General features: G+C 38.9%; 1 protein-coding gene across 8 annotated transcripts in view; it reads left to right on the top strand.

Annotated features, from left to right (window-relative positions):
- PRKN (parkin RBR E3 ubiquitin protein ligase) overlaps positions 1-18,890 on the top strand; it is a 1,238,243-nt gene that overhangs the window by 551,792 nt on the left and 667,561 nt on the right. The window lies entirely within an intron of this gene.

Below are 18,890 nucleotides of genomic sequence, written 5' to 3'. Positions count from 1 at the left end.
CCAGGCTCCCCTGTCCCCGGGATTCTCCAGGCAAGAACACTGGAGCGGGTTGCCATTTCCTTCTCCAATGCATGAAAGGAAAAATTGAAAGTGAAGCCGCTCAGTCGTGTCCGATTCTTAGCGACCCCATGGACTGCAGCCTACTAGGCTCCTCCATAGCTTTGATTCCTGCAGGGGGGAAATAAATGGGTATCATTATTCTTCTTATTTGGAATTTTACACACATTTCATTATTTTAATTATCTTAAAATTTTCAATTATAGTAAGGCTCTTTGTATCTTGGAAAAAATAATTTTAATAGCCATTAGTTTTTAACATTAAATCTCAAAGAAGTGAAGAAATATAAACTTCTCTGTTTTTAAAATGGTATCATTTCGTATGTAGACAACAGATCTCAGTATGTGGGCCTTGCTTCAACTTGAAATATAAATAATTCTCGAGACGAAGGACAGTTGTTTAGCCACTAAGTGGTGTCTAACTCTTTGCAACCTCATGGACCGCAGCCCACCAGGGTCCTCTGTCCATGGGATTCTCCAGGCAAGAACACTGGAGGGGGCTGCCATTTCCTCCTCCAGGGGATCTTTCCGACCCAGAGATCCCAGGCAGATTCTTTACCAATGAACCACCAGGGAAGACAAAGATGAAAGACAATAATGGCAATTTTTTGTTGTTTTCTTTTTTCCTTAACATCTAATTATGTTAATAATTAAGTGGATAGTGACTATTTTTAATTCCTAAAAAGGCAAGTTGGTTATGAAGGAGATTTGATATTCAGTTACTAGGCAGAAAGATACATTTAGTTCATAATCTGAAGAAAATTAGTGTTTCAATTTTGAGAAGAAAACACCTTAACTGCTTTAAATTGCAAAGCATTGCTCTCACTACTCTTAATAATGTCGATTTTGCAAAAGAATCCAGTGGTACGGCTTAATGGAAAGAAAAATAAGAACTACCATTGCACTGTGATTTAAAGGTAGAAAAAATGCTTGTCATGTTTTTATTGTCATTGTTATATCCTCACAACAAACTTGTGTATATAAAGCTGATATTAATTCTTATATTACACCTGGACAAATCATAGCATTGTATTAAATAGAATTTAAATAACTTGCTCAAGGGTGCACCTCAATATGTAATGTCTTGAACTCAGGTACTTTTATTTTACAAATTGTATTTTTCTAATGCATTCACCGTTAGAAATCACTTGACTCACTAGATCCTAATAAACCTGTAGAATGATGGTTATTATTCTACATCTTTATTTCATGCAGAGGAAGTTTTGTTTCCACCAACCTTGGTAACTGGAGCAGAATACTCAAGGAATATAGTTTCCAGAATACTTCAAAAGAGAGGTTTATGAACTTGCATTATTCAGTCGCAGAGAGTGAAGAGTATTTGATAAAGAAATAACTAGAATCTGTTGTATTTCAGTTCTGTTAATTCCAATTAACGGAATTTAAATGTTATCCTGGCTCTATAAACACAACATTCCTATTAAACATGTCCTAAGACCTCTTAATTGAAACCCTCAAAGGCCAGGGATTTTAACAGATTAAAGCTCCAAAGATTGAAAATAATATATAACTTTTTGTTTCTTTGTAAGTGTACTTTTGGGTTTCCATGAAGGGAATTGCTAGAAAATCAGCTAGGGTAGGGGGAGGAAAATGGTCAGAGCAGAAAGGATTTCATGAGCCATGTTAGGAAGCAGGGAGCACAGATGTCCTGAGCATGGGTTGGGGCCACTGGAGGCCTTAAGGCAGCAGCCTCGCAGATTCTCATTTGTGTCTGGAGAGATCCCGCCGCAGCTTTGTGAAGAAGGCATTTAGGGAACTGAGATGGGTACCAGGACACTAGTTAACAACACATCGCAGTCAGCTGCAGAGTTTCAGGTGTCAACATAAGTTCACGGCTTTGGGTCTAGAAAGGAGGACCCAGGAGATACAGATGTAGAGAACAGAACTGTGGACTCAGGGCGCGGAAGAAGAGGGTGGGACAAATAGAGAGAGAGCATTGAAACATACACGCTACCACATGTGAAATAAGCCGGTGGGAATCTGCTGTACAATGCAGGGAGCTCAAATCTGGGGCTCTTGTGTCAACCTAGAGGGGCGGGTTGGGCTGGGAGGTGGGAGGGAACTTCAGGAGGGTGGGGACATGTATGCCTATGGCTGATTCATACTGATGTGTGGCAGAAACCAACACAATATTTTAAAGCAATTATCCTCCAATTAATTTCTTTTTTAAAGGAGGGCACAGATCCAGTAAATTTTGAGAGAATAAGACTTGGCCAATGCGAATTCACTTTTGAGCTAGAAAATCTGCCTGTTGTGTAATTGTATCCCTAGTTGCTCCTGAATGCCGTTCTTTCTAGCAGATTGCCATTTCCTAGGGATTTTGACTGTGCGTGCCCATTGGCGTTTACCTTCTATTTGACCTTGTTCTGACGAATGATGCCTCCAGAGGTTACTGCGTCTTGAACAGTTCTTTCTGCCTTGCAAAAAAGGGCTGGAGACTGAGCTTCGGGAATTTTATGATAACTTTGCTACTTCCTTCGTGGTCACCAGGCCATCCGCTATCAGAGCTCACAACTCCCAGTCTGCCAGCCTCTGAAGATTTCAAAGGAAAGGTTGGGTCCCATCTGGCTTTGTCATTTTGTGTGAAGAAAGGGTACAAAGGAGAATTCAATTATAAATCCATCAAATCAAACCTTGGTCTACTTTTTTTAAGTCTTAATTTGGAAACTTGTGTAATCCTTTATACTCCATCTTTCCCAGTTGTAACTTCCCTATCTTATTCACACAAGCAGAGCAGAAACCCTTGATTTATGTTTATTAACCCTGTTTTATGGACATATAATTATTTTCAAATATGTTACCAAGATGAATGCCCAAGATAGCTTTTCTATGCTTAGTCATTTTGAGGTAGACCTTGCCAAATTGTCCAGGAATGTAGTTTTATTACAAAACCTGGAAAAGTTCACTGATTTCTAACTAAAATATTACTGTTTTGCTTGGTCTCGGGTAAAGTGATAGCAGATGTGATCTGAATTAGTTTGAGAAAATATTTCCTTAAACCAGAGCATGATTTTGGGCAAGAAACATGCTGTGCATTTCCCTTTGCTTTTGATTCCTGAATAATGTCACAATTACTTCTAAGAATAAATTTTTTAATGCGGCATGCATCAAAATCAATCGTGAGCATGTCTTAGCCAGCCAACTAATTTCAAGAAGCATAATCACTATTTGTAAGCTATGGAATGCATTTGAACAAATCATGTAGATGTACTGAACTTACGAGACTTAAAACTGTGAAAATAAGAGAATATTGAATTTTAGAAGCCAAAAACCTTTGATCTGTTGGCTGATTCATACAATTTTAAATGAAGCCAATTTGAGGTGTTAACATAAAAACCAACAGATGTCTGAGATACATTTCAAATTATTATAGACAAATATAGTCTTGTGAAAAAGAACAGATATTTTAAAACAAGCCCTTATTTCTTTTTCTGATCATAAACCTAGGCTTCCCTCATGGCTCAGTGGTAAAGAATCTGCCTGCAATACAGAGGATAACGGTTTGATCCTTTGGTTTGGATGATCCCCTGGAAAAAGAAATGGCAACACACTTCAGTATTCTTGACTGGGAAATCCCATGGACAGAGGAACTTAATGGGCTATATTCCTTGGGGTCACAAAGAATTGGACATGACTTAGCAACTACACACCAACAGCAGTCATAAACTCTCCTGGATTTTTTTAAATTTATTTTTAATTGGAAGAAAGTTGCTTTATGATGTGTTGGTTTCTGCTATAGAACTTATAGTTATTTGTAAATAGGAAGGTTGGGAGGTTATTTTGAAGGAATGATGAGCAAATCATCACAGCTAGTTGACAAGAGGCCTTGACGAGCTGAGTCTATTTTGCTTATGTTAAATCTTTCAGTAGGATGAACATAACACCCAGACAGCTGTCATTTGTCAGACTCACGAGGCGCAGTGGAAACCCTGGAGGGCTGCCCTGAAATGGAGTTCTGGTATGCTGGGAATAGAAGCAGGGAGGTCAGTGAGTTTTCAGCTAGTAGGAGTAGGCTTGCATTTCAGAGGAGTGTAATTGATTAATATGTAAGCCAGTGGCAGAATTAAGCCATGATGACACCCCAAACCATAAAGCAGTCTGTATATGTGCCTGGCCTGAATGGGAAGAAAATCTGCTGTTGTTGCTTCTCAAGGTTTTAGAACATAAATTAATTGTATCCCTCTGTCCTCTGCCTTTTGAACCAATAAGGGAATGGATGTTGGATGAACATGTACCAGGATCTGCCCGGTCCCTGATGAAGCTCGTTTGGGGAATGCAGAGCATACTTGTAGCCACAATGAGTTGCCCTCAGTCTTCCCGTTGGATAAAATCCCATACCCCATCACAGAAAGAGCGGGTGCATAACTGCATGGATGGGCAACTGAGGGGTGCAGGGGGTCAGATGGGCGAAGGTAGGAAGGTAGGGAGCTAAAAGCATTTCCCCAAAGTAGTATCGTTTCAAAAAATTAAGAATTAGAATAATTTATTACTAAGATCTAATTTGTCCTTCCACGACAATCTTTCCCATTTTGCCTGATGAAAGAAATAGACATAAAAAGAAGAGGTTTTCATAGGAGCTGGTTTTGTTAAATATTGAGCTAAAGTGGAGGAAACTGTAAAATAAAAATGGGGGGGGGATTCCTACAGAAAGATATGGAAACTTCAAAAAAGTGTTTGTGTGAACTTCAGCCACTTGAATTAATCCTGAGAAAGTTTTGATAACTACAGATTTAGTTTGTGGAGCTTCCCTGGTGGTTCAGATGGTAAAGAATCTGCCTGCAATGCAGGAGACATGGGTTTGATCCCTGGGTCAGGAAGATCTCCTAGAGAAGGGAATGGCAACTCACTCCAGTATCCTTGCTGGGGGAATTCCATAGACAGAGGAGCCTGGTGGGCTACAGTGCACCAGGTCGCAGAGAATGGGACATGATTTAGCGACTAACACTTTCACTTTTCACTTTCAGTCTTGTATAGATACTTTGTCTCTACTGTCTCATTAGGGCATATATAGGCTATTTTTAGAGGTGGTTGGTGAGGGACAGGGAGGCCTAGCCTGCTGCGATTCATGGGGTCGCAAAGAGTCGGACATGACTGAGCGAATGAACTGAACTGAACCTGGATTGTAACAAAGAGTGGAGTAGGAAATGGAGAGAGAAAGAAAGGAAAAGATGGAAGGATCTTGACATGAAAAGGCTCAAAGTAAAGTTTATGGACTAGAGCAAATGTTCATTTTGCATTAAACTAATTGCTTTTTTAAAAGGTCCTTGCCAACATACATGTCCAAGGACAATCTGACATCTTTTGGCCAAGAGTCATTTTTTGCTTTGGGGAGGCCTCAGGGTTTTCTTTAAAAAATATGTATATCTTCTTTGGAGAAATGTCTATTTAGTTCTTTGGCCCATTTTTTGATTGGGTCATTTATTTTTCTGGAGTTGAGCTGTAGGAGTTGTTTGTATATTTTTGAGATTAGTTCTTCGTCCGTTGCTTCATTTGCTATTATTTTCTCCCATTCTGAAGGCTGCCTTTTCACCTTGCTAATAGTTTCCTTTGTTGTGCAGAAGCTTTTAAGTTTAATTAGGTCCCATTTGTTTATTTTTGCTTTTATTTCCAATATTCTGGGAGGTGGGTCATAGAGGATCCTGCTGTGATGTATGTCGGAGAGTGTTTTGCCTATGTTCTCCTCTAGGAGTTTTATAGTTTCTGGTCTTACGTTTAGATCTTTAATCCATTTTGAGTTTATTTTTGTGTATGGTGTTAGAAAGTGTTCTAGTTTCATTCTTTTACAAGTGGTTGACCAGTTTTCCCAGCACCACTTGTTAAAGAGATTGTCTTTAATCCATTGTATATTCTTGCCTCCTTTGTCAAAGATAAGGTGTCCATATGTGTGTGGATTTATCTCTGGGCTAACAAACACATGAAAAGATGCTCAACATCACTCATTATCAGAGAAATGCAAATCAAAACCACTATGGGGTACCATTTCACGCCAGTCAGAATGGCTGCGATCCAAAAGTCTACAAGCAATAAATGCTGGAGAGGGTGTGGAGAAAAGGGAACTCTCTTACACTGTTGGTGGGAATGCAAACTAGTACAGCCACTATGGAGAACAGTGTGGAGATTCCTTAAAAAACTGGAAATAGAACTGCCTTATGATCCAGCAATCCCACTGCTGGGTATACACACTGAGGAAACCAGAAGGGAAAGAGACACATGTACCCCAATGTTCATCGCAGCACTGTTTATAATAGCCAGGACATGGAAGCAACCTAGATGCCCATCAGCAGATGAATGGATAAGAAAGCTGTGGTACATATACACAATGGAGTATTACTCAGCCATTAAAAAGAATACATTTGAATCAGTTCTAATGAGATGGATAAAACTGGAACCTATTGTACAGAGTGAAGTAAGCCAGAAAGAAAAACACCAATACAGTATACTAACACATATATATGGAATTTAGAAAGATGGTAACAATAACCCTGTGTACGAGACAGCAAAAGAGACACCGATGTATAGATCAGTCTTATGGACTCTGTGGGAGAGGGAGAGGGTGGGGAGATTTGGGAGAATAGCATTGAAACATGTATAATATCATGTATGAAACGAGTCGCCAGTCCAGGTTCGATGCACGGTACTGGATGCTTGGGGCTGGTGCACTGGGACGACCCAGAGGGAGGGTAGGGGAGGGAGGAGGGAGGTGGGTTCAGGATGGGGAACGCGGGTATATCTGTGGCGGATTGATTTTGATGTTTGGCAAAACTAATACAATATTGTAAAGTTTAAAAATAAAATAAAATTAAAAAAATAAAATAAAAATAAAAAATATGTATATATATAGTTTTTATTAAGCCATTTTTGCTCTTTTCAGTTCACAAATCCCAGGTCAGTGTGGGTAATGTCCCCTGCCCCAACGCTGGCAGTCAGTGAAAATGCCTGGTTGTGGGAGTCATACTGGCACCTTTAGGGTTATGCTGGCTAAGCACAGCCCCCATTCGTGACAAGCGTGTCCAATGCCTGGTTGGGCCGGGCGCATCCAAATTCACTGCCTCAAGCACCCTCAAGAAATGATTTTTTTTTTTTATAATCTTGCCCAGTTCTTATGAAGCCGCTTGCCCTGTTAAGACTCAGAAGCACACATCAATTCCATTTGTACAACATGTGTAGCTTTTGTGGCCTGGCCAAGACAGTCACCCCATACTGCTGCTCTTCATGGCCAGTTCATTCCACTGAAGCAACAGAAAACTGAACTAAACTGTGATCTGTTAATCATTTAAGCACATCCTATATTATTTCTTCCTCTCCCTTTTTTGAAAAAAAAAAAGGTGGCTCATTGAGTTCAGCATCAGTAGGGGATTCAGAGTAGTATAGTAAACACCAAAATGTGTTGTTCATAAAACTGTATTTTATGATGGTGGTGGTATCTGGGCATTCACTAGAAATCTAATAAACTTCTTATCACATTTAATAAGCATGGTCCAGTCCCAGTCGTGATTATCAAGATATAAAGCCTGCTGAGATAACTAGGAAGCTTTACATGATAATAAATGTTGTTATTCAGATAGATTCACATGCCTTGAATTGAAATGAGAGCTTCCATCCCAACAGTCAGAAGCCTGTTATGCGGCCTGAAACTGCCTCTAATCTGAGCAGCAGCAAATTTCCCTCCATTGCAGTGGCAAGATTATTCTTAGTAAAGAGAACTTGAACAGATGAAGATAATCATATGGTTCTCCTAAATTAAATCTGTTAAGAGTGCATAAAAGTGAATCACTGTAAGCCTTTATTTGTCTCCATTGTTTCAATTCTATGAAATAGGACAAAAAAAAATCACAGCTGTTTAAATCCTGCTATCTCTGTGATGTGCCTGCAGCAGACCTGTCAACACTTGGTAGTATAATTGAGGGCATCTTGTGATTCAGAAATAGTTTGGTAACGGGAAATTGTGAAGGAATAACCATGCTGTTTAACATTTAGCGCATTTAGCACAATGGCACCCTACATGAAGGACTCTCGATAAATAATGACAGTGATTGACTGTGTCAGACTCAGCAGGGCTCTAGTGCGGTGGACCAAGAGTTGTTTCACTTACAATGATGCAGATTGTTTGTAGAAATGTGATGTTTCTGTCTTGTAGTAATTTCCTTGGAGGGGAGAAGTATGTTACTGAATATTAGGTGATGAAATGCTTGCTTTTTATGATATGAAACATGTTTTAGTAATGGAAGGAAATTCATTTTATACTAAATCATGCCCAATTATGTCTCATAAGCGATACAGATACCCCAGTTTTAGGGGAAAATCTTTAAGACCAGCTGAGATATTCTGTTTAAACAGCTGTTGAGTTAACTCGGCAGCATTGGGTAATCAATACAAGCATAGACACTTGCTCTGCTTAATTGCTGATCCCAGCAGCAGCTGCGTCATTATGTATCAACCATCTCTTCTCTTTGGACGTGGCATTATGTTTGGGGCAGTAATAAAGAGGTTACTGTGTGAGTCCACTGCTTTCTACTATTATACTGTCTAAAAATGCTCACAGCTCCAGTTGTCCCCTCACTTATCGCTGAATGCCTGTTATAAAGGATTTTCAGAGTAATTAGCTCATTCTTTATCTTCTTTGACTGTGAGCTCTTATTACTCACAATTTAGAGATAGGAAATTAAGGCATAAAGATGTTTAAACTGTGTCTAAACTGATCACCCTAACTCTAGTCAAATTACATCTAGAACAATTACCTTCTGAATCTCTGCCCTTTTGGGGTGTTCTTTCCATGATCCCATTTTTATCCAATTAGAGTTATTAAGCAGTACCTGCTAATATTTATTGAATATTAATTGTTCAAGTATAAGTACTTGAATATTGAAGTGTTAGTACTGAGTATTCAAGTGTGTAAGTACTTTGATGTAGCAACTAACTCAGTTGGTAAAGAACCTGCCTGCAGTGCAGGAGCCCCGGCTTCGATCCCTATGTCCGAATGGTCACCCGGAGAAGGAAATGGCAAACACTCCAGTGTCCTTGCTTGGAAAATCCCATGGACAGAGGAGCCTGGCAGGCTGTCAGCCATGAGGTTGCCAAGAGTTGCCAAGCGACTAACACTTCACACTGTCATAAGTACTTGACCTCATATAGCCATCAACCCTATGATGTAGGTCAGTTCAGTTCAGTCACTCATGCATGTCCAGCTCTTTGCGACTGGATATACTGGAGTATGCCAGGCATCCCTGTCCATCACCAACTCCCTGAGCTTGCTCAAACTCATGTCCATCGAGTCAGTGATGCCATCCAACCATCTCATCCTCCGTCATCCCCTTCTCCTCCTGCCTTCAATCTTTCCCAGCATCAGGGTCTTTTCCAGTGATTCAGTCCTTTGCATCAGGTGGCCAAAGTAGTAGAGCTGCAGCTTCAACGTCAGTCCTTCCAGTGAATATTCAGGATTGATTTCCTTTAGGATGGACTGGTTGGATCTCCTTGCAGTTCAAAGGACTCTCAATAGTCTTCTCCAACACCATAATTCAAAAGCATCCGTTCTTCGGTGCTAAGCTTTCCTTCTTTATAGTCCATCTCATACATCCATACATGACTACTGGAAAAACCATAGGTTTGGCTAGATGGACCTTTGTTGGCAAAGTAATGTCTCTGCTTTTTAATATGCTGTCAAGGTTGGTCATAGCTTTTCTTCCAAGGAGCAAGCATCTTTTAATTTCATAGCTGCAGTCATCATCTGCAGTGATTTTGGAGCCCAAGAAAATAAAGTCTGTCACTGTTTCCATTGTTTCCCCATCTATTTGCCACGAAGTGACGGGACCAGATGCCATGATTGTTGTTTTTTGAATATTGAGTTTTAAGCCACCTTTTTCACTCTCTCACGTTCATCATGATACAGGTACAGCTGCCATTTTTTTCACATAACATGTAAAAAACTGATGTTCTGATTATTTAACTTCCTTATTGTTACATGGTCTTCCTTGGTGGCTCAGACAGTATAGAATCTGACTGCAGTGCCAGAGCTCCTGCTGATCAGGAGCCATGGGTCCCATCCCTGGGTTGGGAAGATCTCCTGGAGAAGGGAATGGCAACCCACTCCAGTATTGTTGTCTGAAGAATTCCATGACCAGAGGAGCCTGGTGGGCTCCATGAGGTTGTAGAGAGTCGGACACAGCTGAGTGACTAACACACACAGCTGTTGTTACATATCTGGTAATGACTGTTGGATTTGAAATCCAGTCGCTCTCACTCAAAAGTACAAAGACACTGTTTGTCATGTTGGTATCCCCATCTCTTTGAAATCAGTGCTTTGCATTTCATTATGTTTAAATGTATATTTTGAAAGTGAAAGTCGCTTAGTCATGTCCGACTCTTTGCAATCCCATGGACGATGCAGTCCATGGAATTGTCCAGGCCAGAATACTTGAGTGGGTAGTCATTCCCTTCTCCAGGGGATCTTCCCAACCCAGGGATCAAACCCTGGTCTCCTGCATTGCAGGTGGATTCCTTACCAGCTGAGTCACCAGGGAAGTCCTCAAAATAAACATTTTAGTGGAATCTTAATTTCAAGCATTGTAGATTAAGATGTTTAGGAGGCACCAAAGTAAATGATTATTCATGGATTGATTATTGATACCATCTCATTGAAAGTATACACAGATCCCACAACCAGTCTAGTGGTTGGTGACTAGTTCTAGTGACTGGTTCTGTTTTCCCTGCTCAAAACCTTTTCTGTTGTGGAGTTTTGCTTTTCATTTCTGATTCTTATTTTTTTTTCCTCAGGTCTCAGCCTAAACAATATTCCTTCTAACAGTCTAGGTCAGGGTTTCTTCCTATGTACCCTAAAAAATATATGTATTATTTCTTAAATCACTTTTGTCCCTTTAAATATAAAAGACTTGTTCAGTGTCTTATCTCCAGGCCAGCAAGATATCTGTCCCATTATTGTTATTGTTCAGTCGCTCAGTCATGTCCGACTCTTTGTGACCCCATGGACTAACATACGGAGTACATAATTTGTTGAATGAACTAATAACGACTTCAGTGACTTAAAATTTGCATCACATGAATGTATTTTAAGAACAATGACTGGAGATGGTAGTGGTTTCAAATTCTAGAAGAGCTGCAAAGTGCCTTTCTGAGGTCAAAGAAATTATATTAAATAATTGGAAGCCATTGATAAGCCTACATGTGGGTGCAGATACCTTATGCTTATGCTTGTGACCCGATGAACACTGAGGCATTATCAGAGAGCATGCAGATTTAGTGGTACTGTGTGGATTTTGTCTGGCATTATTTCATTCTTTTGAATGGCTGAGTAATGTCCCATTGTATCTGTGTATCACCTCTTTTTTTATCCATTTCTCTGTCAATGGACATTTAGGTTGCTTCCATGTCTTGGCTATTGTAAACAGTGCTGCAATGAACATTGCGATGCATGTATCCCTTTGGACCATGTTTCTCTTCGGACCTGAGCTCAGGAGTGGGATTGCAGAGTTATATGTTAGCTCTATTTTTAGTTTTTTTAAGGAACCTCCGTATTGTGCTCCATATGGGCTGCACCAATTTACCTTCCTGCCAACAGTGTAAGAGGGTTCCTTTAACTCCCTCTCCGGCATTTCCTATTTGCAGACGTTTTGATGATAGACATTTTGGCTGTTGTGAGGCGATCACTCATTGTGGCTTTTTGCATTTCTCTTATAATCAGTGAGGTTGAACATCTTTTCCTGTGCCTCTTTGGCATCTGTAGGTCTTCTTTGGGGAAATGTCTGTTTAGGTCTTCTGCTTCTTTTTTGATTGGGTTGTTGTTCTGATGATATAAAGCTGCACAAGCTGTAAATTTTGGAGACTAATCCCTTGCTGGTCACATCATTTGTAAATATTTTCTCCCATTTTGTGGGCTGTCTTTTCATTTTGCTTATGCTTTCCTTTGCTGTGCAAAAGGTTTTGAGTTCAAACAAACAAAAAGGATATTTGTGTTTAATTAGGTCCCATTTGCTTATTTTTATTTCCATTACTCTGGGATAGGGATTGACAAAGACACTGCTGTAATTATGTCAGAGAGTGTTCTGCCTATGTTTTCCTGTAAGAGTTTTGTACTGTCTGGTCTCACATTTAGGGCTTTAAATCTATTTTGAGTTTATTTTTGTGTATGGTGTAAGAATGTTCTAATTTTATTTTTTTAGATGGAGCTGTTTAGTTTTCCCAGCACTTATCATTTCTTAAACTTTCTTGTTATGAAAGGTCTTTCTCCTCATCTATGAAACAGCTTTGGTAGGGACAGTCAAGGAGGCGACCTCTAGTGATCTCTCTCTCGTAGTGTCCATGCTTTTCTGAAATCCCTTCCTCTTGAATGTGGGGGGTTCTGCTGATTTCCTTCTAACCAAGAGAAGATGGCGAAAGTGATGAGATACCTGCCACTCCCCCAGTCATGCTATTAATATGTAAGACTTCCATTAATTACATTACAGGAGACTGCATTTAGGGAGTCTATGCAGATATTCTCCTGCTAACATATGAAATAAACAGCTACATTTAGGAAGCCCACGTGGCAAGGAACTGCAGGAGAGCTCCAACCAATAGGCATCAAGAGTTTGGGGGGCCCATCCTTTTTCTCCAAGTAGAATAGGCCTGCATTATTTGTTTTTTACTTTGGATTCTATACACAATTCATTAGGGAAAAAAAAAAGTCTGCTTTAAAAGAAAACACAACTTTGAAAAACATAGATCTTTCAGTTTTTTATAGTATGCAAATGAGAATATAAAGAAGAGAAAAGTAAAGCCCGATTCAGTTAACATGTATCTGAATGTTCAGTGTGTTTACATACCGCATTTCGCTATTCACATCAAAGCATGTAGATATAAGTAGGATGTGGTCCTTCACTTTAAGAATTCTGTAGCTTGGTGATGAATGTTAGCAAGCCGTTCAGAGCCACAGAACTGGTCTTTGTTGATTGTCAGTGGCTTGGATTATCCTATGACAAAAGTTACAGATTATTGCCTCTAGAGTCTACACTGGGAAATTACTGAAGAAGTAAAGATACTTTTTTTTTTAATTTAAAATAATTTAATTACATGCATTAATGCTCTTTAAACCATACTGGCGATGGTCCCTAATCATCCCACCCCTTCATCACGTTTGGGTGCTGAATGGTTAATACAGAAATGGCTAGCTTTTGTTGAGAATGTAGCGTGTGTCTGGCAGTGGCCTCAGCATTTTATATTTAATTCTTGCAACACCCCTATGAGGTAAGGTATGTTATTTCTCCGTTTGTCCTGGGCCAGCTGATCCCTGAATGGTCAGGAAATCCTCTAAGGTTGAAGAGCTACTGAGAGGCAGGGCGTCAGTAAGTCCTTATTGAATAAGGAGAGGTGAAAATTCAGTTCCTTGTTCTAAATTTTGGAACAATTTATAAAATGAACCGAATTTAAGGATTCAGTTCTATGAGCTTTGACAGTAATACATACTCATGTAACTACTACTCCAATCAAAGTACAGAACATTTCCAAAAGAATTCCTCATGCCGCCTTCTAGTCAATCCTTAGGATTATCCACCTTAAAAAAAAAAAGTTAGCCATTGTACTGGCTAAGATGTGAAACCATTGAAAATGTATTTTATTTTAGTTTGCATTTTCCTTATTTTTAATGATGTTGACTATGTTTTCATATGATTATTGACCATTTGTATGTCTTCTTTTGTAAGTATTTTTCTTATTTTGAATTGGTATGCTTGTCTACATGCTTGTCATACATGAAAAAATTGGTGCTATTTTTTGAAGTTCTCTGTATAGCTTAGATATTATTTCATAGATGTATGCATTGCAAATATTTCCTCCAGTCTGTGAATTGCATATTCACAAGTGTCTTTTGGTGATCAGAAGTTGTTTTTATAATTTCCATTGAAGTTCAGTTCGTAATTTTTTTCATTGATGGTTAGAGCTTCCAGTGTCCTTGTAAAAAGTTCTATCTGTTTCAAGGTTGTAAAGATGTTTTCATTTGTTTTCTTCTAGAAACTGTATGGCGTGAAGAAGGGATTTAGATATTCATATTCAATTGGTCAAGCACCATTTAATGCAAAGCTTCTACTTCCCTCACAGAATTTCCTTGGCAGTTTCTCAGTTCATTTTTTCCTATTACACATTACTGAGAAATAGTTTGTGTAAAATTGACGGTCTCCATTTGAAGGGTATAATTTGAAGAGTTCTGACAAGTATATAATCCCACAAAACCACCATCACGATGAAGCTGGAGAACATTTCCGTAACCTCTGTCTTGGTTTGCTAGATGTGCCATCATGAAGTACCACAGCCTGTGTGGTTTACACAACAGAATTTCATTTACTCACAATTCTGATGGCTAGAAGTCTGAAATTAAGTTGTCAGCAAGCCTGGTACCTACTAGGACCTCTTGCCTTGGCTTATAGATGGTTGTCTTCTTCTGTGTGTTCATGGGATGTTTTCTCTCTTCTATGTCCCAGGCCCATTTGTTAGAGACACCTTTTAAGGACACCAGTCACATTGAATTAGAGTCTACCATAATGACCTCATTTTACCTTAATTCCCTCTTTAAAGACCCTCTCGTCTAATGCAGTCACATTCTACAGAGGGTTAAGCCTTTAGCATATTCAATTTGAGAGGACACAACTCAGCCCATAATACCCCCGAAAGATTCTTCATGCCCTCTTGCAGCCCATTCCACCATCCGCCCCCACCTCAAAGATGCCCCTCTTCTGTTTTCGCCACTTTAGATTTGTTTGCATTTTATATAAGTGGAATCTAGTATATATTGTTTTTTTAAATCATTTTATTTATTTCGTTCGCACTGCGTCTTCAGTTTTGCTCCAGTTTTTCTCTAGTCGCAACACGCAGGGGCTACTCTTTGTTGTGGTGTGAGGGCTTCTCATTGTGGTGCTTCTCTCGTTGCGGAGCACAGGCTCTAGAGCGTATGGGCTCAGTGGTGTGGCTCCTGGGCCCGGTAGTTGCGACGCACTGGCTTAGTTGCTCTGCAGCATGTGGGAATCTTCCCAGATCAGGGATCGAATCCATGTTTCCTGCATTGAGAGGTGGATTCTTTATGAGTGATCCACCAGGCAAGCCCCATGCATATGTTGTATTTCATATCTGGCTTCTTTCTTTCACATAGTTTTGAGAATCATCCATTGTGCTGCATTTGTAAATAACAAAATACTGTTGATTACTGAGTAGTATTTCAGTGGCTGCATGTAGCACATTTTGTTTATCCATTCATAGTTTGATAGATATCTGGGTGGTCTCCAGTTCGAGGCTACTAAGAATAAAGTTGTTTTGAGCATTGGTATATGATTCTCTTTGGGGACTCATGTTTTGATTTACCTGTTAATTATCTAGGAGTGGAATGGCCAAGGCTTGTTGTTAGTTGTATGTTTAACTTTTTAAAAATTCCTAATAAATTTCTAAACTAGCTGTGACATTTTATATCTGAGCAGCTATGTATGTGTATTCCATTTGTTTTACATCTGACCAGCATTTTGTATTAATATCCTTTTTAATTTTATTCATTGAATATGTGTGCCCAGCTAATTTACAACATTAGCCTTTCTGTATACTTAACAAAAGCTATAAGAAAAGGATTCTTCTCTCTTTTTCATAGCTGTATTCTTAGATTTTAAGAGCTGTTTAACGAAGAGTTGCTTGGTGGATATATATTGATTCAAAAGATCTTTTCCCATATTATTTTCCCTGCTTACTATTTAATGGTTGCCTTATTAAGCCTGTAATATAATCATAACACCATGCTTAGCTTTATTAGAAGCAAAAGATCTTTATATCAAAGGGAGGAAAACACAGAATAAGATCTACTGTATGACAGGTGGAAATACATACTTTCAGTGAGCTCAGTCACTCAGTCGTTTCCAACTCTTTGCGACCCTGTGGGCTGCAGCACAACAGGCCTCTCTGTCCATCACCAACTCCCGGAGCTGACTCAAACTCATGTCCATTGAGTCGGTGATGCCATCCAACCATCTCATCTTCTGTCGTCCCCTTCTCCTCCTGCTTTCAATTTTTCCCAGCATCAGGGTCTTTTCCAAGGAGTCAGTTCTTCACATCAAGTGGCCAAAGTATTGGAGTTTCAGCTTCAGCATCAGTCCTTCCAATGAATATTCAGGACTGACTTCCTTTAGGATGGAGTGGTTTGATCTCCTTGTAGTCCAAGGGACTCTCCAGCGTGTTCTCCAACACCACAATTTGAAAGCATCAATTCTTTGGCACTCAGCTTTCTTTATGGTCCACCTCTCACATCCATACATGACTACTGAAAAACCACAGCTTGAACTATATCGACCTTTGTTGGCAAGGTAATGTCTCTGCTTTTCATTATGCTGTCTAGGTTTGTCATAGCTTTTCTTCCAAGGAACAAGTGTCTTTTAATTTCATGGCTGCAGTCGCCATCTTCAGTGATTTTGGAGCCCCCAAAATAAAGTCTACCACTGTTTCCACTGTTTCCTTATCTATTTGCCATGAAGGAATGGGACCAGGGATGCCATGATCTTCGTTTTCTGAATGTTGAGCTTTAAGCCAACTTTTTCACTCTCCTCTTTCACCTTCATCAAGAGGCTCTTTAGTTCCTCTTCACTTTCTGCCGTAAGGGTGGTGTCATCTGTGTATCTGAGGTTATTGATATTTCTCCCAGCAATCTTGATTCCAGCTTGTGCTTCATCCAGCCCAGCATTTTGTATGGTGTACTCTGCATATAAGTTAAATAAGTAGGGTGACAATATACAGCCTTGACGTACTCCTTTCCCAATTCTCAACAAGTATGATTTTCAAAATAATTTTAGTCCCTAAAGTTTAATTATGTGACTTAGATATTTATGGAAACATTCAAGAGGATATTTTAAATACATTCAGTGATAATTGGCAAAATTGTAGTAAAAATGCTTAAATTACCTTTTCCAAGCCTGTAAATGCAAAGACTGTCTGGAAACATTTTTTAAAACATAATGTGCAATATTTTAAAGCAGCATTGTTTATGCCCACTTATGAAGAACAGATTAAAGAATTTACTTAGATAATCTGGGATGGGGGGTGTAAAACACTTTTAACTGTCTGAATCTTGTCAGAGTGATATTCAGGTAAGAATTTGCCTGAATTTAAGTACTTCAGTTCCCCACTTGATTGGACATGACAAGACAGAGCCAAAATGACTTGTGGGTTTGTTGTAAAATTCTTAAGAATAAATCCTATTTGAAGACTCATATTTTATAGATTTTTGGCAGTTTTTTCATGCAGTTTTTTCTAATTTTTTGCATCATATACATCTGTTTAAATAATATTCTGCTTCATGATTTTCAGTCAGTTGTAAGATTACTCAACACAAATCCCCAGATGTTATAATTGTCTGTCTACTCTCTTACTGATTCAAACAACTTGGATCACTGAATTCTATCAATGTGTTCTCAGATTTGACAGATCAATACTGCTAAGGTTTTAATTGAAGTAATTTCTCACTTGAGACCCAGAATGCAACTACTTCAACAAATTAATGAGATTATATGCTGGCCAAAATGATGCTACAATGTTTTTTGAATGTTTTTCATTATGAACTTGGAACATTTTATATACTATCAAGGATTGGCAAACTTTTTCTATTAAGGGCCAGATAGTAAATATGAAGGCTTTTTGAATCACTTCCTCTGTGTTTCAACAGCTCAATTCTGAACTTGCTGTGCAGAAGCCGCATAGATAATACACAAATGAGCTACAGCCGTGTGCAATACATTTCATTTTGGACTTGGAAATTTGAATATCATTTACTTTTTGTGCACCACAGAATACTCTTCTTTTTATGCTTTTAACCACTGAAAAATGTAATACCATTCTTAGGTCATGGGCTGTACAAAAACAAACCCTAGCCTGCATTTCGTCAACAAGGCCATTGTTAATGAGTCCTGATATAGATGCTTATGTAAGTTGTGTATTTTTCTTGGTTGTAATTACTATTGGACCAAAAAGGAGAACAATTTCTGAAAAACAGGCACACAATTCTTTATTAAGACGTGTATTTCACACTGTTCTGTCTGACATGGGTTTTCTGATATCTTTCTCCAGTGCTCTACCTTTGAGAGATGAAATAGATTTTCTTTTCATTCTTTCCTTGACACATTCTGATTCATAGCTCCCTCGTGCTGCCGTGTGATTTGCAGTCTTTTTACACCTTGCGGTCTGGACACCTTTCTCTCTCCTGTGTGAAGACTATTAATTATAAATCTTTAGCCATGCAACTACTGCATAGTATACAATGATTAAACAATTCATGTTTTCTAAAACTAGAAATGAGAAAAGTTAAATCTGCTTTATAATGTCAGAAAGTAACTGGAACATGTGTTTCTGTGTCCAGGGTGGCTACAGCAATAGCGTTCAATACTAATCATTTGAGTAGCATGGACGAACTAGCACATGTATTTCATTATGTCTAATTCTCTTACCCAACTGATTTCTTTTCGGTTTAATTACTTGTATTATTTTGTTAATGTTTGAGATCAAAAAGAAAATTTTGAAGGAGCTTTCTCTAATTTCCTGGTATAACATAAGGATTTGTCAGATAAAATGGTACTTATGTAACAAAATTGCTACATAAATATTTTCATTGTTTTCTGAAACCTGAAAAAAACAACACACGAAAAGTGCATATTTGTCATATACACAGAAAGTTTCATTGCATTTCGTGTTTCTAAGCCAAGGATCTGACAGTTCCAGCAGGAAGATTTAGGATCTTATGCTTCTTGAAAGGAAACCTTCTCCCTGTTAGCTGCTCCAGGTCTCCGTTGCCTTTCTCCCCCACCTCCGTTT

The sequence above is a fragment of the Bos mutus genome, chromosome 9, assembly GCF_027580195.1.
Source record: "Bos mutus isolate GX-2022 chromosome 9, NWIPB_WYAK_1.1, whole genome shotgun sequence".
NCBI classification, from domain to species: Eukaryota; Metazoa; Chordata; class Mammalia; order Artiodactyla; family Bovidae; genus Bos; species Bos mutus.
Note: the sequence above shows the minus strand (reverse complement) of the source record. Positions and strands in the feature narration are given on the sequence as shown.